The sequence below is a fragment of the Engraulis encrasicolus genome, chromosome 15, assembly GCF_034702125.1.
Source record: "Engraulis encrasicolus isolate BLACKSEA-1 chromosome 15, IST_EnEncr_1.0, whole genome shotgun sequence".
NCBI classification, from domain to species: Eukaryota; Metazoa; Chordata; class Actinopteri; order Clupeiformes; family Engraulidae; genus Engraulis; species Engraulis encrasicolus.
In genome coordinates this window covers 32343687-32368470 of record NC_085871.1, presented here as the reverse complement: position 1 = coordinate 32368470, position 24784 = coordinate 32343687, and the positions used below count along the sequence as shown (strand labels likewise).

Genomic DNA, 24784 nt, shown 5'->3' with positions numbered 1-24784 from the left:
TGGGCTTTCACTTTCACTTTTCGCTTTCATCTTACTGTGCAAACGAAGTGTGGGGGATTGGGGCAATAAAAACAGTCGGTGGTGGGTAGTGCGCGATAGCTCTGTGATGGGGAGGGGGATTCTTTTGGCTACACCTAGCCTACCCAACTCAGGACTCTGGATCCAACCGAGAATCTCCACAATGAGGGAAACACATCGAAAACATAAAATTAAATATGCTATATGCACAAATAGAGTTCATATCAATCAGACATTCTATTAGGTTAACAATGTTATTTTGAAACCTAATGAAGAGCCACATAATAACGGTCTGGCACACCCTCATGGCGCTGCTGCAGCGCATTGACATGGAGGAAACCTACAAAAAATATGATTATTATTTTAAATAATAAAACGGTTCAGACGGTATCTGGTGGATACTGCCACTGTTTAAGGCCATTTCACTTCTTGAAATTTAGCCTATAGGTCTGGAAAGGTGTTACAATATTAGCCTTTTCTCTGCGGTGCTTAGTATGTCGGTAGAACGCGGCGACTCCCTCTATCTACGTCGGATCAATATGGGCCAGGTTTGTCTCCGTGCGTCAGCGGACACACGCGCGCGCACACACACACACACACACACACACACTCTCTCTCTCTCTCTCTCTCTCTCTCTCTCTCTCTCTCTCTCTCTCACACACACACACACAAGTTGTGAAATGATTTCTTAACGGTTTTAACCGCATCATTCACGACTCTCGAGCAGTTTGAGAACTGAGAAGAATGAGAGAGAGAGAGGGCAGTGACTACCATGTCACTGAGACTATGTGTGTATTGAATCCAAGTGCAGAAAAAACATATCCATATAGATTATTACATAATGCACCATGTTATTACATTTCCATCAAAAAAAAAAGTTGCGGCCGCATTCCGTAATAAATTTCGCATTTTGTAATAATTTATTACAAGATGAGAAAAAAGTTATTACGAAATGCGTAAATTATTACGAAATGCGTAAATTATTACACAATGCGGCAATTGTCACCACATTATGTAATAATTTGTTACATTATTACATATTGCACCGTTATTACATAATGCGGCGTTACAGGGGCCTCCACAAGACACAAGCTTAACAGATATTGTTTATAAAGGGGGCAACAGTGAGGATTTCAGACTGTGCATGCGCATTGTGCAGATTTTCACAGCATGTGCCATCAGCTATGAGCCCATCAGAAATCAAACACTCAACTGGGCCTCATGGTAAGGTGGAGTTGAATCTACACTCTTAAAAAAGATTGGTTAAAATAAACAAAAAATTAGTAGTTTTTAACCGATCTGTTCGATTAATATGTGTCCGAGAAAAATATTAGTCAAAATAACCGATTAGACTTTAGTTAAAATTTCAACCAATCTAGATCGGTTAAAAAACTAACCAATTCTAAATCGGTTGTTTTGACCAATAGATTGGTTATGTTTAACCAATCTTTATAAGTCAAAAATGTACCAATCCCCCAATGGTTGTTTTGACCAATTTGTTCGATTAATATGTGTCCGACACAGATATTGGTTAAAATTTTAACCGATTTGCTTGGTTAGATGGACACTGCAATTACTTCACTCCAAATTAACAGTTTCAAAGCTATATCAATCATAACCAATAACCAAGATTTGAGTTTGTTTTCACAAAGTTTATTAACAATTTAATTTCAAAAGGCTTTAAAGCACTGATCTGAAATGATGGGGATACAGTAACTTACAGCAATCTGTTCCTTCCCAACACTGATGATGGTAAAGTTGTGTGGACACAACAAAAAGACAGGCTGGTAGGGACATTTAAAAAAAAAGAAAAATCAAAAGCAGAGGTAACATTTTATGCTTGGTGAGCCATTTTCAACGAAAATTCAAATTACAAATTCATGCATATCCTGTGACTATTAGTTACTTACAAAACGTTAAGGTTGTGCTTGACAACCGGAGAAAACCTCAGAGTAAACATGATCTTACTTTAAGTTATATTCAAAGAACAGTACATTTTTGCAAAACAAGGAGGCAAGTATCACTTAGAATGGCATACAATGCTGTTTCTCCAGTACCAGGTAAATTACCTGAATTTGCATGGGATGTAGTCTGCATGTCAGTGGAATCAGAAGATATTAAAATACACATGGTGTGGAGTGGTGGTGTCTGCGTAGATGTTTAAAAAAATGTCCAGTGACTACAGAGCAACTTGAAGTGAGAAATGTTCCAGTACCTTGGCCCACTTGTTGGTTGAGATGGTTATATCGTACACATATTCAAAAGAGGCAAAAACAGAGTTAAACTGTGGGATATGCCAAGTTACACACCCAGTAGAGCATGAAAAGCTTGTCACTGCGCAAGTCAGGCAATCACCAACAGGAATGGTTACGTTGTCATCCATGGCAGTGATGACACTGCCGTGTCAAACTCTCGCCTCCTAGTAGTGGGGTCCTTGAAACCTTCTCAGTGTCAGTGCCGAGGGATGCAAAGTTGGTTCCAGTCTGAAAGAATTTTTAAGATTTGAGAGAGAGAGAGAAAGAGAGAGAGAGAGATACATCAATGGTGCTTAGCCCCATAATGCACGCCATACCATCTGAAACATGCTGTAATAGTCATTGAAAGGTTAATTGCCAGTACTACTCTACTATGACATAACATAGGGCCTTTAGTAATGCACTGCGACTCAGTAATTGCCATTCTGGTAACCAGAAAATTTATAACGCCCTGTTCTAACAGGTTATATAGAAAGCTTTACTCTACTGAGTGAACGGTATAAATAATGCAGTATCAGGAAGCTTAATTAACACCAAGTATAGCCAAAATCAACAATGCACACAACTATATCGTGACTTGTTCTTTCTAAATAAAGGTTAAAAAAATGTCTGGCAGACGTACCAAACTTGGCATCTCCAGAAAGCGTGAAAATTTCTCAAAGATGTCACGCATGGAGGGGGAGTCCTCAGCGATCCTGAAAAATACAACAAATTGAGAAAATGTAACCCAAATACAATCAATGAAACGGTGGGCTCAGTGTCATAGGCCTAACAGCAGAAGGCACCAAGGGTGCGTTTGTAAACTGCCGCTCTGAGCACACAACAATTGGTAATGTCATGTATGAGCAGTGGTGGACAAAGTAAAAGTAAAAGTTGTTTTTGTTTTTGTTTTGTTTTTTAAACAGTTTCTTTCCGACACAGGTAACTTATCTGAGTAAAAAGTAGACCAATGTACTTGTCTTATGATGAGCTGATTCTGCACAGGTTGGATTGAGTTTGTGGTGGGTTCTTGTTTGGTTTTTATTGTTTTTCAGTAATAACACAGTCTATCTCAATAGGTAGGTATACTGGAGCAAACGGTGTAACAGCTATGTAATATCATGTGCTACTGTTGTAATTACACCACAAAAGTACTATTACTTTGTCCACCACTGTGTACGAGTGTGTTATTCAGACTGTTAGATAGTAGACATTTGAAACACACATTTGGTGCAGATTCATAAAAAAAATGCTAACATTTACAAACTGATTTTTCTCAGCATTTTTAGACATGGTGCTACAAAGGGGATCAATGTAGGCTACTGTAACCAGGCAGCTGCCATTATTCCTTAACTATCCTCTCAAAATAACACACGGCATGAACAGGACGCATCTCTGATTGACAGTGTGTGCTTCAAACTGTTAAGACATTTGAAACGCACATACATGTGGTGTAAATTTGTGAATGGTTGCTAACCTTTAGAAATTCTGTCAATGTTCAGAAGCATTTGCAGATATGGTCCACTACGACCAGAGCTACCATCCAGCAATAAGGATATCTTGGCCATCTTCTCAGCTGCAATAATAACACAACATTAGTATGCATCTCATATTGACAGCATGAAATACAGAGCAAGTTAGAACTTCGACTTTTTAAAAATACATACATGGATAGGTTTTGTGTGACTTTATAAACTTAAACTCACCTCTTGCAACAGTGTGTTTATTTCTCTGAGGTACACCACACCAGAGAGGAATCACTCCGTGTAATCAGCCAGCTTCCATGTAGGATCCTTCAGCAATATTCTGTCATCTGCAAAGCAAGACAGCACAAAACATGAACATGATTATGCATCAATATGCCTAATTATTACACAAAAATAAAGTTTGAAAAATGATAACACCACCATGACACAATAGGCTGAATAGGCCTACAATATGAAACATCTATAAGATGCATTTCTTAAATTGTTTTCATTGATCATTTTCCCACACGGATTGACACCAGATGGCTCAAAGAATTCAGTGTGCTAAGCTAGAGGGCAAAAAGAACAGATTATATATCTTTCTGGATATTTTACTCATCACTTGAAATGAAATCTGATGCATAGCCCACTTGTTAAGACCTCTAAAATCACTAGGCCTACAAGTAGATCCAAAAAGGATGGGCAAAGAAATCTAAATATTTATTGCAGTAACCATACAAATTAAGCATCTTTGATCAAGCCAAAAATTAAGTACCCTACACATCTGGGTGTTCCTGGGCTCATTATTTCAGGAGAAATCTGTCAAATAGGTAATGCCTATTTATTGAAAAGAACACGATCTGATGGCTGACAGTGGTTTCTCCCTGAACAGAGAGAACAGCCCACAGAGTTGGTAGTAACAGAATGGGACAAAACAGCACACTGTGTGCACAATAACAAGTTCAGTTTACTTACTCACTTCCTTTACACAACGAACAGGGAAAGGCACATGTGTTAAAACATACTTCAGAGCAAGTGTATAGTCAAAATGAGTTCGTTTCTAACAATAAAAATCAGGCATAAGTTGTGGCTACTTCAAGCTTCTGAGTCAGCTAAAAGATAAGCTGATGTTGCTAACGAACTTCTAGCTAGCTCTTCTCTCTGGTATTTGTGTTTTACTTTGGCTCAAGTACATTAACTGGATATCTTCAGAGCATAATTATACTCAAAGGGAGTTCGTTTCTAACAAAAAAAAAGACTTTAGCTAGCTAATGTTGCTAGCGGACAAGAGATTCATTATTCAGTTTGGCTAGCTCAAATGTTGCTAGCGGACATTTAGCTAGCTCTTAACTTTGGCGCCAACAGGCTTACAACACTAACTTGGCCAGTTGTAACTTCAGAACAAAATTATATTCAAAATGTGTTCGTTTCTAACAAGAAACCAACATTCAGTTATGAATACATCGGACTATTTCAAATACCCTCAACAAAGGCAACATGATTTAACCGTTAGACTATAGCTAATTGTTGCTAGCGAACCACCTCATCATGCAGCGCTAGCTCTTTCAGGTGAAGAGGCCGGCGCAAACAATCTCTGGCCGGCGGGGAAGCACTCCCTTCGGCCCTCCTCCAGAAACCACTGATAGCTATGTTGCTAGCGGACATTTAGCTAGGTCTTGACTCTGGCATGGGTGTTTTGGCACCACTGGACAAGTTTTATAGCTCTTTCGGAGCAAATCTATATTGTAAATTTCGTAGAGTTTGTTTCTAACAAAACACAAACTTTCCAACAAAGTTGTGAAAACAACCTAGGGCTAAGTTAGCATACCGGTAGTTATGGCCTGTTAGCGGAGGTATGGTCTGAAGACAAATTCATTGCAAATTACCATCCTGAACAAGAAACAGTTTCGTTATTCACTGTATATTTGGCATTGTCTTGAAATTATTAACGAAACATTGAAAATAAACGAACTTACCTCACAAAGTGTTTGAATTTCACCAATATCTCAAACGGCTTTCCTGCAGCACCAAGATGGCGGCTTTGTCAGAAAATTGAGAAGCAGAGTTACGTACTTGACGTTGAGCGTCAGACCTGCGTCAGTTACCAATCTCTTAGTTAACATTTGCTTAACCAATGATATTAGTCATTTTTCAACCAATCTGTTATTAAAGTTAACCAATATCTTTGTTAAATCAACCAATTTGTTCTTAACTAATGTTATTATATGGTTGTGACGTCATCGGTCGAATGCTCCATTCATTTCAACGGGGCTCCCCAACGTTCGCACGTCTGTTATTTTTCGATAACGGACGGGTTGGTCTATAACAGACCGCTGTCAATGGCAACAAGACTTTTCACTGCTAAAGCAACTTTTCAACAAGACTCTAATCAGCTGCTGTGATAGACAACACCTGTTGTCCTGGCTACCTAGCTGTTAGCGGTGTTCCACAACGGCACTGTTTTTGCGCAGCGACAATCCTTTGACATTAAAAACTAGAATAGCCCAGACTTCACATTAAATAGGCCTAAAGAAATGTCCCTGCCATGTGTGAATCATTTAAGTATATCCATATAATAAGCAGGTTAACTTTCGGCGAGTCGGTCGCTTTGTGGAATAGCAGCACTTCAGAGAGAACAAGACCCCTCCGCTCCGCGTCGGGGTCTAAAGATTCTCTCTGTCGTGCTGCTATTCCACGGTAGCGACCTTCTCGCCGAACGTTAACCCTTACATATTAGTTGTTAGATAACCAATTTGTTTGTTTAATAGTTACCAATGTCACAGTTAATTTGACCAATATTGCCTCAACCAACGAGATTAGTCATTGTTTTAACCAATCTCTTTTAAGGGTGTAACAAAAGGGAGTTGTAGAGTATAAGCAGAGTGTGAGCAAGGATATGAGCATGGATATCACATGATTTATGTCCTGACCAAAAGATAATTGGCTTGTCTCTGAATTATTATTTTTTTTTCAAGTATTTTAGTATTTTAAACACTCATATACAGCATCTCAAAGTATTTAAATAAAAACCAAATTTAATTTTTTACAATTTTGTAATAAATTCACAAAAGTATTTTAAATACGCATTTTAAATACTTGTATTAGAAATACTGTCCAGCTCTGCGTGCAACTTATCACGTAACTTTCCATTGATTTGCTATTTGAAAGCAGAAGAACAATATTACAGATGGCAACCTGCCCCCCTTGTATGATTCATTGTGGTGTTGTGATTTTAGCGCCACCTTCAGGCAACCAAAATCACAGCGGGGGAACACACAAAGTCAGAAAGGGTCATTGCCATCCCTGACCCAACCATACCAGGTGCCAATCAGGGCCCAGGTGAGAATAAGTGTTTTGTCTTTCCGTAGTAGGAACATGATGACAGATAGCTGCACAGTTAGAGAGAAGAGATAACGAAGCCAACTGGAGCCAATTTTGGTCCCCTAGGGGAAATTCTTTCTCTGCACTTTATCCCGTTTGGACTAGTGAATCACATTGAAGTACACACACTAGTTCGTAGCAGTGGGCTGCCTGCTGAGCGGCGCCCGGGGAGCAGTGTGGGGGTTAGGTCAGGTGCCTTGCTCAAGGGCACTTCCGTCGTGGTCCGGTTGGGCATTGAGCCGGGAACCCTTGGGTTGCTAACCCAGTGCTCTAACCACTGAGCCACGGCTGCCCCATTCGGAGAATATGCCCATGAAACGGCATTACTAAGCATCCTGTCACATGATCCACTTTGATTACACAGATAAGACGGTCATAATCTTAATACCCAGGAATTACATGGTGTGAGCATGTAAAACATGCGAGCACACCCGCACACACACACAAACACATACACACACACAAGTGCACACACACACACACACTCACACGAGTGTGCGCGCGCACACACACACACATACACATACGAGTGCGCACACACACACGAGTGCACACACACACACTTGTGCAAGTACACATACACACACACGCGCACATACTGGTGGTGGGGATTTTAAATGAAACTAATTGGGTGTTACATTGCAAACAGATCTAAAACAGTTTGGTCATTAGCGTGGTAATAAGCTGTTAAGCACTATCACAGGGTATCAAAAGTGATGTTGCTCATGAAAGTGCTGGTGACACAGGCGGTAATATAACACTTAGGGAGTACAAAGGCTGACACTGTACAAGTGGTCTCTGTTCTCGCTGTGCCCTCTGACCTGCTGTCAACACACACACACACACACAGACACACAGACACACAGACACACACACACACACACACACACACACACACACACACACACACACACACACACACACACACACACACACACACACACACACACACACTACCAAAGCCCCTCCATTCTGGTTCCAGGCAGGAACATGAGAAATTTGTTGTCTGTGTGTGTGTGAGTGTGTGTGTGTGTGTGTGTGGTGTGTGTGCGCGCGCGCGTGTGCGTGTGTGTTAATTGCATGGCAGGATCAGCACATGTATGGACTTGTTTTGACACACTCCTGCAGGGTGAACGTCGTGGAAAATGTCCTGCCCAGTTAGCAGTCCGGCCACATTGCTCTGTGTGTGTGTGTGTGTGTGTGTGTGTGTGTGTGTGTGTGTGTGTGTGTGTGTGTGTGTGTGTGTGTGTGTGTGTGTGTGTGTGTGTGTGTCTGTGTCTGTGTCTGTGTGTGTGTGTGTGTGTGTGTGATCCATGCACACACGCTGCACGCAGATAGAAGTTGACAGTTGGCAAGTGATGAAGCAGAGTTGGGGACATTTTTCCCATCCTATCTCCCTCTTCCTTCCTCCCTCACTTCCTCCGACCCTCCACCCCCCTCTCCCCTCTCTCTCTCTCTCTCATCTCTGTGGCTCTCTCTCTTGTCCTCTTTCTCCGTTTCTTCTCTATCCTCTCTGTTTCCTGTCAGTCTCTCTCTCTCTCTCTCTCCCTAAAGCAGACTAATCAGTTAATTAGCCTCAAATATAGATGTTGAAAGGCACAGCATTTGGTTGGAGCTTGCTGCTCGCTCGCTCACTCGCTGTGAAACACTGTGTCCTTGTGAAAGTACGGTGGCTTTGCAAAGTTTCACGCTGCCACTGCCACCATGGTGACACACATTACGAGTGTGTGTGTGTGTGTGTGTGTGTGTGTGTGTGTGTGTGTGTGTGTGTGGTTATTTGTGGTTAAGATTAGAAGAGTATGAAGTGTGTGTGTGTGTGTGTGTGTGTGTGTGTGTGTGTGTGTGTGTGTGTGTGTGTGTGTGTGTGTGTGTGTGTGTGTGTGTGTGCGCGTGTGTGTGTGTTGTGAAAGTAGCAAAATTTCACCCACACCCCCATGATGAAAAATTGCCAACAGTCGTTAGCAGGCACTGCCTACAAAATTAGCACCGCTTGCCTATCAAAGTCACCTCCAGTCATAATAATTAGACCAACAGCTCTTGCCGCATTTCGTATGAATATATATTTATGTTATAGATTACAGTAAACAAGTAAAAATGTTCACCTTTACAGCTATTTATATTTTGATCAATAGATATATGCCAAAGTTATGCACATTCCTAATAATTCCAACAAATGCTCTTAAAGGAGCCTACCATTTAGTTTTTCTCAGTTGTCTGCAATGCAATACTAGAGTGTTCCTTACCAACGGAGACAGAAAAAACAATGCAAAAACAATTAATGCCAGACAATTTGTTCTAAATAGTGGATGTATCCTTTGAAACATTTAGCAGTTATATAAAATGTTGTTGTGGATTACCCCACAGAAAAGTGAAAACAAATCTTAACACTTCATATTTTGTCCTCTGGATAGATGCATTGAATGCATTTTCTCTGTTTTTCGAAACCTCAGAGTTGGAGGCACCGGGCACTACTTCTCATAGCACTAGGCCTTTCTGTTACGGTAGCAGTGTCCTTGGCTGTATAGATGATCACAAGTGAAAGGCATTTAGTATATGGAGTTATGGTACAGTATAGTAATATCCTTGTCGAGAGAGAGAGAGAGAGAGAGAGAGAGAGAGAGAGAGAGAGAGAGAGAGAAGGAGAGAGATGGAGACACAGAAGTGAAGGAGATACATGCATAGCCTGTGTGCACTGTGGAGGTTTAACAGAGTATGAAGGGATGTGTGAGTGAGTGTGTGTGTGTGTGAAAGTGTGGTTTGAGAGAGTACAACGTGTGTCTGTGTGTGCGTGTGCGTGCGCGTGCGTGTTTTAACAGGGTATGAAGCGGTGGTGTGAGTGAAGCGAGCTGTGGATTAATCGACCTCCTCGTGTCTCCTTCTCCATGGCAATGTCATCGCCACCGGTTTAAATATTTATCAGACGGATCTGTTAATTAAAACAGAGAGCGAGTTAGCCAGCAAGGGAGAGGGATGGAGGGAGAGAGAGAGAGAGAGAGAGAGAGAGAGAGAGAGAGAGAGAGAGAGAAATAGAGCAGTAGAAAAGTAAGTGTGAAAAAGAGAGCAGGAGAGAGTAGAGTAAAGAGAGAGAGAGGGAGAGAGGGGGGGGGGAGAGAGACAACACAGAAGGGTGGATGGTGGGTGCCTCACAGAAAATAGAGGAGAATAAAGGAAGATAGAGGTAAAGAGAGAGGGAAAGACAGGAAAAAAAGAATAGAGGGGATGAAAAGATGGAGGGATAGAGAGAAAGACAGAGAGAGGGCTTCAAAAGTCCTTAACTCTAATCCATTGCACTGATATTCAGCCAACGCTACAGCATCTGTCACTCAGTGGAAGCCAGAGGCATCATGGGAAACTCGGAGCCCCTCCAGCTGAGTCGGGCTGGCATTTAAACACACGCACGCACACGCACACACACACACACACACACACACACACACACACACACAAAAGTAATTTAATATGAGCAAGGTTTAACACAAAAGTAGAGAAAATACGAGATGGAGGAATACTTTCAGTCTTAAGTAAATTTACAACAGCACATCAACAAGGGCAATGTTTTTGTGATGGTTCAGCAATTGATGCGAGGGCCGATGTTAATACTCTCTGAAATGTGCAGAATAAGAAGCGCAAACAGTCAAACTGTTGCTCAACAAGTATTAAGGCAGCTGAGGAAAAAAATGTAGAGGAGAAAAAAATGAATTATATGACTCTGGAAATAGTCTCTAATTTCTTTTATCTTTCTTAATTTCCCACATTTTTCACAGCTTGATGGTCCGGCACTCTTTAACATTTATCATGGCTGTGAACCGCCATTTCCTGGTAATGTGTCGTGAAAAAAAAAGAAAGAAAGAAAGGAAAGTAATTATAGATAGCAATGATACATGAAAGACATGACTTCCTAATTTTTTACTCACAACCTTTCTTTATAGGTTATCCCAGTAAACAGGAAGAGAAACACACACACACACACACACACACACACACACACACACACACACACACACACACACACACACACACACACACACACACACACAGAAAAATGTCACCCTATTCAACTTTATGTGGCGTGCGTGCGTGCGTGTTTGTGTGCGTGTGTGGGTGCATGTATGTGTGCGTGTGCACGAGCAAACACACTTAAATATGATAGCATTAGTGGTAGTCGTCAGCCTACCTTAGCTTAGTATGGCATCAGAGCTTATCCCTACATAGCGAGTCATTTACTTACGATGCAAAAGACGACTGTCTGGGTTTCTTGCTCCACTGATGCCTCCTTCAGACCTTAAAACTTCTGTTTGAACTCGCCTCGAGGGAATATGGGGGTGAGCCAAGGCTTTTCAACAAGTTTAACTACCTGTCAACTTCAAGTTAGCTTTAGAGATGTGTTTTATACACTCTTACACACACACACACACACACACACACACACACACACACACACACACACACACACACACACACACACACACACACACACACACACACACACACACACACACACACACACACTGTGAGTGAACATGGGAGGAATGGTGCTAGAGTTTTTGACACAGACTTTAAAACCCACTGATTCAGAAAGTGGAGGAGGGGGAGTGAACGTGACTGAAAAGATAAATCCTGGTTTTACATCTCATTTCAGCTAGACAGATTTGACAGAAGATGATGTGAGATGAGGTAACTTATTGTTTGATATTACTGATGCTGTTATACAACTGCCTTTCAGCTACTGTGGATAGAATAGGTTCAGGGTGAGGAGTTTGTTATCTAGCCTGATAAACCATCCTAAATGTGAGATTGGATGTAGCCTAAATGTGAGATTGGATGTGTAACTTAGTCTGATCACGATTAATAGTACATCCGAAAATTGTTGACAAGAACAACCCATTGTCTTTCACCTTGTGCCTGTGCCTTTAGGCCAACACTCTGGGAAAGCACTCAACGAGAGAGATGTCGCTGATTGGTCAGTGTTTTGAGCTTCGTCGTCACTCCCTCAAAGCCCTGCCCGCTTTGATTCAAAACAAATCTCTGCGTTGTGATTGGTCTGCCAGATTCAGGGCACTTTGTTCAAAATGTTCGACCGTCCGAGGCTAGACCATTTGCAGACAAAAAAAAAAAGGGTACATTTGGGGAAAACGGCCTAAAAAGGGGGGGGATTATGAAGTGTTTTTGGGGGAAAAAGGGGCTCATGAGAAGTGGAGGGGTTGAAAAAGGGGTTTTTAAAAAAAAAGAGAGCAAGGGGAAAAAAAAAATTTTTTTTTTTTTAAAAGTTTTTTAAAATTTTTAAAACTTTAAAAATATAAAAACAAAAAAAAAAAAAAAATGTGTTTTCTGGGGTTTAAGAAAGTAAGGGCTTTTGGGAAAAGGTTTTTGGGGAAGATGGGAGGATGGCAGGGGGTCAAAAAAACATTTGGAAATAAAGAAAAACGCGCCCCCAAAAAAAAAAAAAAAAAAAAAGGGCAAAAATTAAGAAAAAAAATTTTTATTTTTTTTAAGGTTCAAAATTTTTTTGGGGATTTTAAAAAAAAGGAAGTTTAAAAAAAAACGAAATTTTAAAAAAAAAAAAATTAAAAATTTAGAGTAAAAAGAGGAAGTGATTTTTTAAAAAAGCGTGGGAATGAGGGAAAGGGGGGGGAAAAATTTATGGGAAAAAGCAAAAAAAAAGAAATAAAAAAAAATAAAAAAAATACAAATAAAAAAATTAGGGAAAAAAACGGCAATTATTTAATAAAAAAAAAAAAAAAAATAGGGGTGCTGACGAGGACATAAGAAAAAAAACGAAAAATTAACAAAGGCCCAAATTTTGGTTTCCCGGGGGGAACAGCCCCCGCCCCCAAAACAAACAAACAAATGGAAAAAACATAGGTTACAAGAAAAAGGGAAAACAAAACCCCCCAAAAAAAAAAAATTTAAAAAACAAAAAAAAAAAAAGAAAAAGACAAAACCTAAAAAAACACAACCCCACCAACCATCAACACACAGGCCCTGAAAAACCCAACCAAATTGGCCCCGATAAAAAAATTAAAAGATTTGGCCCGCTGAAAAATTTTTTAAAGGACCCAAAAAAAAACCAGGGGGGGTTGGGAGAGAAGGGAAAAAAACCCTTTGTACATTGGAAGGTTATAAGGACAAGGAAAGGAAACGTTTTTAAAGACTCTTTTAAGGGGTTTCAGGGGAGAAAACTTTTGCTTTTTTTGGGCATTGTCAGAACCCTTTTCAAGTTTTTTTTTGCTTAACTTGGCAAAAAATTAACTAAAAAATGTGATTTGCCAGGAATAGTTCACTGGTCAGATTATTTAATATATTAAATTAATTATAAAAGAACAAGCTGTATCTAGCAGGGCTGCTGATGGCTTTTGGATGGCCCACAGTCATCTGAAAGGACCCCCACACTGTACAGTGTAACAAGGACCCAATTCTGGGCCTCCCCTCTCCCTGGACCCGGGAGCACTTACCTGTTTGCTCCTCCCTTTTGCCTTCCCTATGGATAGCAATGGGCAGACACAGATGAGAAGGGTATATACATACGGATGTGTGACTGGAGTGAGAAAAGGCAAAACGAAACCCCTCTCAAACCTAAAAAAATAAATAAACAAAAATAGTGACTGCTGTGAAGCCTAGCCTGACCATCTGCTGTTGGTGCTGCTAAGAAGAAGTACAACACTACCACACACACACACACACACACGCACGCGCACGCGCACGCACACACACAGGCACACTATACGCCACACCACTACCACTGTGGGCCATCTGTGCATGGAAACTGAAGACGACTGCCCGCCCGCTTACTTACTTATTTATTTGGCCCACTTCTGCAGTTCTCAAGGCAATGCCACGGTGGCTGGTTGGGATAGAGTATCATGTGCATACACTTTGCTACAGTGTGACTGCAGGTTATAATTGGCCTACACAGGAAACTGTGTAGATACTGTTATAGACTACGTATGTTTGCTCTTAATGGGTGGCATGGAATGTAGCCTAGTCAATTTACTTTTGACATTTAGTTTGACATTGTGCAGCACTATGGCCAGTTTGCACAGTTTTATATGCTGTATACTGTAGGCCTATTAAACTTACTTACTTACTACTAAAATGTTTTTTTCCCCGGCGAAAACATTAAAAAGTCACTTTGACACAATGAAAAGTAGCCAGTGTACAGTTTATATAAATTCAGCTCCTCAATGTTGATGGCATTCATGCATTCCCTTCGACACAATACCTAGGGGACAAGAGGGATTTTGAGGCATTCGGCTTCTGTAAAAGATTGTTATACAAAAATAAAATCTATGATGTCCCAGGATCACAACATGGGTGCACAACCCGGTCAACAAGCTGCTAGAAACGTACAAAAAGCATTTATGTGGTGCCTTGGTATTTCACCCTCCCCTACCATTGAAACACACTATAGGGGGGGCGCACGCGGACACAGAACATGTAGGACGTGTGCTTCAGTGCTCCGAGGCTAAGTGACCTATTTGTAATTTATTCTGGCGGAATATTCGACTGTATCAATAGTTCTTAACCAGTAACGCACTTTAAGTGGATATTTCACTCAAAAATGGCTTCTGGACGAGGGAGAGAATCGGGAAAACCCAAAAAGAACCCTCCACAAGCCGGCGACCCAGATGCTAGCTTGCTACAGGAGATGATGAATGCTATCCGGGACGACATATGTGGTAAAATCGACACGCTCTCCACTGACTTGAGATCTGAGATTGCAACGGTAAGAGCTGAGTTTAGAAGTGCTATTTCACCATTGCAACAAAAAGTGGACACACACGACAGTACCATTAAAGAGCTTGAGTGTGCTGCATCTGACCAGAGTGATCGCTTGAGCGAATTGGAGAATCTCGTGCAGACTCTGAATGCGCAAGTGACTCAATTGAATGCTAAGTGTGAAGATCTAGAGGGGCGTTCGAGAAGGAATAATATTCGACTCGTTGGAGTACCGGAAGGTGTCGAGGGCTCCAATCCGACCGAATTCATCTCCGGACTCATACAGGATACTCTGAGACTGGACCACAAACCTGTCGTGGACAGAGCGCACCGCAGCTTACGTGAGAAGCCCAAGAAGGATGAACCTCCCAGACCGTTCATCATTCGCCTACACTATCATCAAGATCGGGACCGGATTCTACGCAGAGCCGAAGAGCTCTCCACAGTCTTTTACCAAGAAGGGAAGGTGATGTTTTTCCCTGACTACACTTCTGCTGTGGCCAAGAGACGCGCGAAGTTCGGGGAAGCAAAACGCCTCCTTCGCCAAATGAAAGGAGTGAAATTCAGCCCTGCTTAAGATTACGCTGCTGTCTGACGGAACATTGCACAAATTCGATGACCCCCCCCACCGCAGTGGAGTTCATCCAGGGCATTCCATGCCTCGGACTGCCCCACAGGGACAATTCTGCTGGCGGTGAGGAAATGATAGAGTAAATTGATATGCTTTACTACCGTCAAAATACACGACAGGTCAACTGGTCTGGTTAAGTTATAAATCTATCTGGTTCATGACAATTCAACCAATATTTTGAAATGTGGTTACGGTGTTTGCATTAGCCATTTGGCTACAATACTGATATAAGTGAAGTCACTAGCCTCTACGGCACGTAGGCGGCTCTGGAATGTGCACGAGGAGTGCTACTTCGGTTAGTTCGTCAGATTTAAAGGGGGGTAAGCGCGCGTCATGTTCAGTAGACGCTTTAGCAAGGGAGGGGTGGGTTTTGCTGTTTTTTGTCTGTGTTTTGCCTTTTAATTTCAATTGTTGTGTTTTTGTTTTTCCTTATGCCTGCTTAAATGTGTTTCACTTGTGGTGGCACCTAGTCTGCTTATTTTTAGTACTCTATCATGCCGTGACTTATGCACCAGTTCAATGGGAATGAGCTGAATTTTGTCAGTTGGAATTGCAGAGGACTAAATGCACCAATGAAGCGCAACAAAGTCCTGGGTCATCTTCGCAAGCTAGAAGCACACATAGTTTATTTACAAGAGACACATTTAAAAGTAGAGGACCATATTAGATTAAGAAAGAATTGGATAGGTCAAATATATCATTCAAAATTTCAGGCCAAGGCAAGGGGTACAGCCATTCTTATACACAAATCAATCCCTTTTATATGCTCTAATGTTTTAGCAGACCCAAATGGGAGATTTGTTGTTGTTACTGGGAAGATTTACAATACTCCCCTCATCCTTGCTAATTTTTATGGGCCTAATTGGGATGATCATCATTTCTTCAGAACCTTTTTCTCAAAGCTCACAGATATTGCTACACATTCTCTCATTCTTGGAGGGGACTGGAACTGCTGGATAAGTCCAACTCTTGATCGATCCTCAACCAAGACACTCTCCTTATCCAAATCTGCACAATTAATTAAATCCATTATGGAGGAATTTAATCTATCCGATCCATGGCGTTTTCTGCACCCAAATGGTAAACAATACTCATTTTTCTCTTCTGTCCACCGGACATTTTCACGTATTGACTACTTTTTAATACATAATAATTTATTGCCTTCTGTCAAATCTGTAACCTACAACCCCATAGTAATATCTGACCATGCACCAATTTCTTTAACAATAGCCATGCAAGGACTTAACTCTTCTCGCCCTCCTTGGCGATTGAACACACGCCTGTTATCTAGCAAAGACTTTCTCCAACTCATGTCTGCACAGATCAAAACTTTAATAGAGATTAATAAAACTCCAGACATTTCTGCGTCCACTCTTTGGGAAACGTTGAAAGCATACCTCAGAGGTATTATTATTTCATATACTGCATGTGAGAGGAGGACAAGGGAAGAAAAATTATCTGAGCTGATAAAGAAAATTGGGGAAACTGACAAGCTATATGCGGAAAATCCTTCCCCTGACTTATATAAAGAACGCCTTACACTACAAGCAAATTTTAATATTTCCTCTACGCAGAAGGAGGAAGAAATGCTACTTAGGTCTAAATATAAGTATTATGAACAAGGTGACAAAGCAGGGCGGTTGCTTGCTTACCAACTCAAAAAAGAAGCATCTTCTCACCAAATACTCCAAATTAAGACCCCTCTGGGTACGACAACAGATCCAAAAGAAATTAATGATCACTTTAAGGACTACTACAGCCTGTTATACACTCCAGAGCATACTCCAGATTCCGCTGCATTGGATAATTTTTTTTAACTCTTTGGACATTCCTAAGGTGGATGAGGAGGCTGTTGGTAAATTAGATCAACCTCTATCTGTGGAAGAACTTAAAATTGCGATAGCCTCAATGCAAGGCGGAAAGTGTCCAGGCCCTGACGGCTACCCGGTAGAGTTTTATAGGACTTTTTTTCCACTGTTGGCCCCCCTCCTTGTTGACATGTATAATGAATCATTTGAAAATCATACCCTCCCATCTACTCTCACGTATGCCACCATATCTTTGATTCTTAAAAAGAACAAAGACCCCCTGGACTGTGCCTCTTATAGACCCATAAGTTTGTTGAATGTGGATCTAAAATTACTTTCTAAATTGTTGGCACTTCGCTTAGACCCTATACTGCCGACCGTCATATCCCCAGATCAAACAGGGTTTATCAGGCATAGGCATTCATTCTACAATCTAAGGCGCCTCTATAACATTATACAGTATATAGTCAACCCTCATCTACAACTACTGAAGCCCTGATCTCACTTGATGCTTTGAAGGCCTTTGACAGGGTGGGGTGGCCATACTTGTTTTATACTATGCAAAAATTCGGCCTTGGGCAAAACTTCATCGCCTGGGTCCAGTTGTTATACTCTGCACCAAAGGCCTCTGTTAGGACTAATAACAACTTCTCTGAATACTTCAGCCTACATCGCTCCACACGACAAGGATGCCCTTTGAGCCCCCTCTTGTTCGCCATAGCAATTGAGCCTCTGGCTATCCTCCTTAGGTCCAACAAAGAGATTGTGGGCATATCTAGATCAGGCATAGAACATAAGGTGTCCCTATATGCAGATGATCTCCTCCTGTATGTGTCAAACATCTCCACATCCATACCAGCAGCACTTCAATGCCTTACAACATTTGGTTCTTTATCAGGCTATAAAGTTAACTATAGTAAGAGTGAGTTCTTCCCGATAAATGCAGCAGCTCGAGCTTATCCTACCCACTCCTTTCCATTTAAATGGGCAAATCACAGATTTACTTATCTGGGTGTACAGGTCACAGACAAATTTCAGGATCTGTTTAAGTTCAACTTTGCAAGTTTGCTATCCAATGTGCAGAAAGACTTTGAGAGGTGGTCTATTTTACCCCTATCACTCCCAGCCAGAATTAATTCTGTTAAAATGAACACACTACCAAAATTCTCATATCTTTTTCAGACCATCCCCATATTCATTCCACAAACATTTTTCCGTAAGATTGACACACTAATTACAGAGTTTATCTGGAACAGGAAGGCACCCAGGATTCGTAAAATGCTCCTCCAAAGGCCCAAGAGTCTTGGAGGCATGGCATTGCCTAATTTACAGTACTATTATTGGGCTGCCAATATTAGAGCCCTACACTACTGGCTGCATTTTGACACTCTTACTCCACACCCTACTTGGCTACAGATGGAAGCGCAATCTTGTAAACCCACTTCTTTGAGGGCATTATTGTACTCTCCTCTTAAAATTTCTCTGTCTTCATACACTAAAAATGTATGTGTCAAAACATCAATGAGAATTTGGAACCAGTTCAGGAAACATTTCAAGCTGGGTGATGTTTCTATCCTTTCTCCTCTCACTGCAAATGTTGCTTTTCCGCCTTCACTGATTGACGGAGCATGGACGGTCTGGTCTAGGTTGGGTATCAAGTCCTTAAAAGACCTGTATATGGATGGGGTATTTGCATCATTTCAACAGCTGAGTGGAAAATATTCCTTACCCACATCACATTTTTTTAGATACCTACAGGTACGCAGCTTTGTTAAAACCTTATTTCCCAATTTTCCCAATAAGCCATCAGCTAACCCCATTGACTCACTCTTAATGCCTCTTCCTAATACTAAAGGAATGATATCCTCCATCTATAATCGTATGTATACCTTAAGACCTGTAAATGTCAATTCAATTAAGACTCAATGGGAGGAGGACCTGGGAAGTGAGATCTTAGATATTGAATGGGACTCAATCTTACAACGTGTGCATTCATCATCAATTTGTGCTAAACATGGTGTCATTCAGTGTAAAATTGTCCACCGGGCCTACTGGACTAGGGTCAAATTAAGCCGCTTTTTTCCTGATGTTGACCCCACATGTGAGAGGTGCCACTCAGCACCCGCGACACTGGCACACACACTCTGGTTTTGTCCAAAACTATTTGAATATTGGTCCAAGGTTTTTGACATCCTGTCCAATGTATTAGTACAAACAATTGATCCATCTCCACTTACTGCGTTGTTTGGTGTTCTCCCATTTACAATGTCCATATCTTTGTATAAGGCTGAGTTTATTGCATTTATCACTCTAGTAGCAAGGCGTCTCATTTTGCTGAGGTGGAAGTCTCCTAATGCCCCTTCATTCAGTTCCCTGATTAAAGATATCCTTTATTTCATGAAAATAGAAAAAATTAGAAGCAGTATGAAGGGCTCTACCCGCAAGTTCACAAAAACATGGGGATACGTACTTGTCAGATTACATTGACGAGTTGAATCTCCCCTCTGTGACAGACTAGAACTGTGTGCACATCTTTTCAGACTACAGTGGTAACATATTTTGTTAAGGTGGCAGGTCTATGTGTATGTCTTGTGTAATGTTTTTTTTTTCTCTCTCTGTTTTTGGCTGTTTGTTTCTGTTTATTTTGTGTTGAATTGTGTACTGTATATGGCTGGGGGGTTGGGGGGGTTTGTTCTTTATGCCTTGTTATAGCTAATGTGTGATAATATTCCCATATTGTGTAACTTTTATATTATGGACATTCAATATCCTAAACCTTTGTTATTACACTTAAAAAATCAATAAAGAAACCTTTGAAAAAAAAAAAAAAAAAAAAAAAAAGAAACACACTATATTCACTCCCCCAGTGGTCACTTTTGGTTGGATACTTTGTCAGGGGTCCGTTTCTCGAAAGTGTCTTTGCTATCGTCGTTGGCAAAGTCCGTCGTACGAGCGACTCAACTGCATCTTGACAGCGTCGCTCACCACTAAATCCAAGGAAATGGTGTTACGTTTTAAGACAGTCTTAAGACGGTTAGCAACAACAATAATCGAGAAACGGACCCCTGGTCAACCAGATATTCAATAGTGTGTGGGAGCACAGGAATGGCCACAGCTCCACCATTTTGTAAGTACGTACTGCATGCATGCTCTCTCTCTCTCTCTCTCTCTCTCTCTCTCTCTCTCTCTCTCTCTCTCTCTCTCTCTTTCTCTCTCTCTCTGAGACACAAACACACACGCACACACACACAATACACAATAGTTAATGATCTGTATTCCTGAGCCATGCTGACTTTGCTCCACTTAGGACAGGCATGGTAAGGTATCTGGTAAGTTGTTAAGTGTTAGCCTTTGTGATATTTAATTGAGTCAGGAGCACAGGACTTTGTCTCGTTAAAGAGGGGCACTTCTATACGGAAACGGAGTAGGCAAAAATATCTATTCCTCCGAGCTCATGGAGGAGTTAACCAACCATATCCCTGAAATATGCTATCTGGCATCATTATGCATACAAAAGGCCTGGAAGGAAATAAATATAATTACCTATGAAAGCTCACATATTACATTAAATGTAATCTGCAAAATGAAATTTAGTTAATGAGATAAAGACCTTGCCTTGTTAAAGAGGTGCAGATCCTGGGGGAGAGGGTGACCAAAGAGTTTAGGGGTTGTACTGCATGGGGCTCGACAGTAAGGAGTAGGGATGTATTCCCCTCAGGGATCTCATAGAGTCATTGGAGTCCATGATGCAGCAGTCAGAGAGAAGGGGAGAGAAGAGAACATCCGAAAAGTGGAGAGAAGAGAAGAGTAGAGATGAGAAGAGGGTGCAGAAAATGTGCATGCTAGTCCATAATTATGTCTGCACTAAGTTGTTCAGGATGCAACACTAATCTTTAAAACAGGTGTAACGGAGGTTAACTAGCAGAGTTGGCGTGGAACTTTAGTAAACCTCCCTCCCAAAGCCTCATACAGTAAAGGGCCGTACAGACACATCGCTGCTATTTACTAGCTTCTCGCTTGCTCGCCTACTCGCCTCTCTTTCATGGAACGTTCGCTGAAAGTTCCCGCGGCTTTAACTGCCAATGAACAGGCGAGAAGTACCGAACTCTGCCTTCCAGTTGGTTACTCGCTTACTCGCCTCGCTCGAAGATAAAATATTTTCAACTCGGGATCCGCCCACATCGCATCGCTTGTACAGTACTCGCCTAATCTTGCTGGAACACATTTACATTCTATTGAGTTCATTCGCTGAGCGAGTAACTAGCAGCGACGTGTGTGTACGGCCCTTAACGATGCCGTTGGGCTGGGGGACTGGTCCTTTAGTCCAGCGGTATTGTACTGTGTCTCCCTTTGCCGGACCGTTGTAGTTGACGAGGTCACAGTTTCGCAGCCCCGAGGTCAGTGTTGGGAAAGTTCATTTTCTACGTGAACTAGTTCAAGTTCAAGTTCACAGCTCTCTGAATGAACTAGTTCGTTCATAGTTCATAATTGTTCAAAATGAACTAGTTTGTTCATAGTTCACAAAATAAATGAACAAGTTAATTTCAGTTCACCCTCCCCCCCCAAAAAAAATCTAAATTCATTGTCAAAGCCCATATAAATGTTCTACAGAGCCATTATTTAATGGGTTAATTAGTGTTAACAATGACATTGCTGGATATTACTTGAATTTTAATTGTGCATTAGAGCAGCGGTTTATTAGTAGTAGTAGTAATAGAGATTATAGTCCTTTACTGTGTTTTCTGCAGTGTTGGGAAAGTTCATTTTCTACTAGTTCATAGTTCAGTTCACAGCTCACCCCCCATGTTGAAAAAAGTGTAGGTCTAATTGACAGTCCATATTTAATTACTTCTAACAATGAGATTGTTAGATCTTAGTCTACTGTATTTTAGTTTTGCATTAAGAGTGGTTTATCATTAGTAGGCCTAGATAGTAATCCTTTACAGTGTTTGTTGTTTAGACACTGTGTGTGCTGAGCGATTTCACTTCTTTTCTGTTACTGTATGGACTGGACCTAAAACGGGTGCGTGGATTCTGTAACGTTTTCCTGCACTGTTGTTCTCTGTCTCATGCGCAAAAATTGCCATCCTGCAACGTGCCAGCAGACAGTTTTCTCTTGTTGTTGGTGGTGCTCGCGGCGCATTTTAACTTAAATAGTGAAGCGAGAGCAATCCACACTTATTCCAAGCGTCCAGAAAACTCGCACACTGCTGGCTGGTTGCTGGCGGCTCTGATTTTAAGTAGAGCTATGCCTGCTGTTTGCTTGGTCCCGCCTCTTTGCACGAGACGAAAGACATAATACTAGACTCTCTGACACTGTGTTTAGTCGCGTTTTCTGCAGGAATATTAATGAAATCTGGTAACTACGAATGAACGGAATGAACGAATGAACGTGTCGTTCATGGACTCCAGAATGAACGCGTTCATAGTTCATTCATCATCTAGTAAATATTGTACGTTCAGTTCACGTTTGCTCAAAATATTAACTCGTTCATGAACTTTCGTTCATTGAACACGTTCGGGTACAACACTGCCCGAGGGGGACGAACAGGTGCAGATTGAGATTTAACCCTTTATAGGGCAAGTGACTATACTTGATCACTTCCAATTGCTTGCACACCTATCACAAATGCCCATGCCATACCTCTCTACAAGGGTGTACACCCAAGTGGGTTACATCAAATTCATCAGGAGAAATCAGACTTTCAGGCAGTTGGTGACATCTTGACATTTGACCAATCAGCAGTGGCCTGGAGCCTGTCAAACTTTTTTTTCCCTCGGGAGCTGAAATTTGGTTGCCCTATAAAGGGTTAAGGGGGAGAGTGTAACGGAGGTTAAGCAGCAGAGTTGGCGTGTAACTTTAGTAAACCTGCCTCCCAAAGCATCATACAGTAACGATGCTGTTGGGCTGGGGGACTGGTCCTTTAGTCCAGCGGTCTCGTACTGTGTCTCCCATTGCCGGGCCGTTGTAGTTGACGAGGTCTTAGGTTCGCATCCCCGAGAGAGATGAACAGGTGCAAGATGACTTCCGTTACATAGGCCTAAATGTAATGATGTGACAGCCGAGAAGAACTTGCCTTGTTGAAGAGGGACAGATGTGGGCAATAGTTCTACTGTATCGCCATCAGAGAGATCATCAAGCCAGGGGTGCATTTCTCTAAACCTTTGTTGTTTGCAACACAATTTCCCATTGCAACTAACCAAGTTGCTAACAGGTTAGCAACTACCCTTTTGAGAAACAAACCCCAGAGCCCTTCTGGACTTCCTCAGCCTCTGACACACAGCAATGAAAGCAAGAGGAAAGGGCAAGGAATGATTCATGCTACACCCTAGAAAACACCTCACTCATGGATCCACATGAGTTTCTGATAGCAGAGTGGGGAGAGAAAGGAGTAGAGAAGGGAAGAGAAGCACAGAGGACAGACGGGGAGAACTGAGAGGAAGAATGTGCAGGATGAGTCACATGCAGACCAAGCTTGCAACAGAGTCAGAGCTAAGGAGATAAAAACTATGGGTGCGTTCCAATATGTGACCTTGTGTCCTCCACTTGTGCTTGTGGCCTCGTACCAGGAAGTAATATGTCATGATGACATCACTGACAACAGCATTATATTTCAATATCTCGCAAAAGCTCAATTGTAAAGTCATTTTCTCATTTGGAAACTGGATGGTGAATGAAGAATAGTCCCCCAAAAATTGTTGTGGGGAGGCTGACAGCGGGGAGACTTTATTGTTTTCTCCACAGAGGCCACAAGCACAAGTGGAGGATGGGAGGTCGCATATTGGAACGCACACCATGCCTTGTTCTTAGGGGTAGAGTTTAGGGGGACCAAAGAGTAGACATGTAAGGGGTCTATGTTGGAGTTTAAGGAGTTATAGACAAGAGGAAAAGAGAGGAGAGATGAAGAGAGGGGTAGGAGAGGAGAGAGGAGTCAGGTGATGAGAGGACAGGAGAGGAGAGGAGTGAGGTGAAGAGAGGATAAGAGTGCAAAGGAGAGCAGAGAAGTGAGGGCGCAGGGCGACTCAGATGCTGATTCATAATTACCTCACTGACATTTCTTTTTAATTAACTTACCAATGACTCCTCTCAATTTTTTTTGTTAGTTTCTGACCCCTTACTTGCATCCACTCACCTCCAATTCTCCCCTTTCAAAAGGTCATAGAATGGCTAAAGACAAAGACTTATGTGAATCGGACACAATGTGTGTCACCGCTACCATACAAGTATGTGGCTTTGGTAAAGAAAATATTCGGTTCATACTGTGATAAGGAACAATTCTGCCCTACAAATTGAAATACCAATAATGCCTAATCTGTACAGTTACATTCATACAGGAAATTGATTATACTGCTTCAGTTCTCTTACTCCCCTGCTTCTTATTCAGAAAGTAGCCTACATAACACCAGCCCCAAATTGCAGGCCTACTTATTTCATGATGCAAAGTAAAACTTAACATTTTTTTTGTTTGTAATCTTCCATGTTCATGCTGAACCCCGTAGAGCAGATTACCAAAGCAAATGATGCCTCAT

General features: G+C 41.5%; 1 long non-coding RNA gene across 1 annotated transcript; it reads right to left on the bottom strand.

Annotated features, from left to right (window-relative positions):
• Positions 1 to 1882: 1882 nt before the first annotated feature.
• Positions 1883 to 3820, bottom strand: LOC134464589 (uncharacterized). Its single transcript, XR_010037959.1, has 3 exons — positions 3730 to 3820; positions 2896 to 2968; positions 1883 to 2501 (listed from the first exon to the last, which is right to left on the bottom strand). It is a non-coding gene; the product is annotated as an uncharacterized LOC134464589 (long non-coding RNA).
• Between the last annotated feature and the right edge of the window lie 20964 nt (positions 3821 to 24784).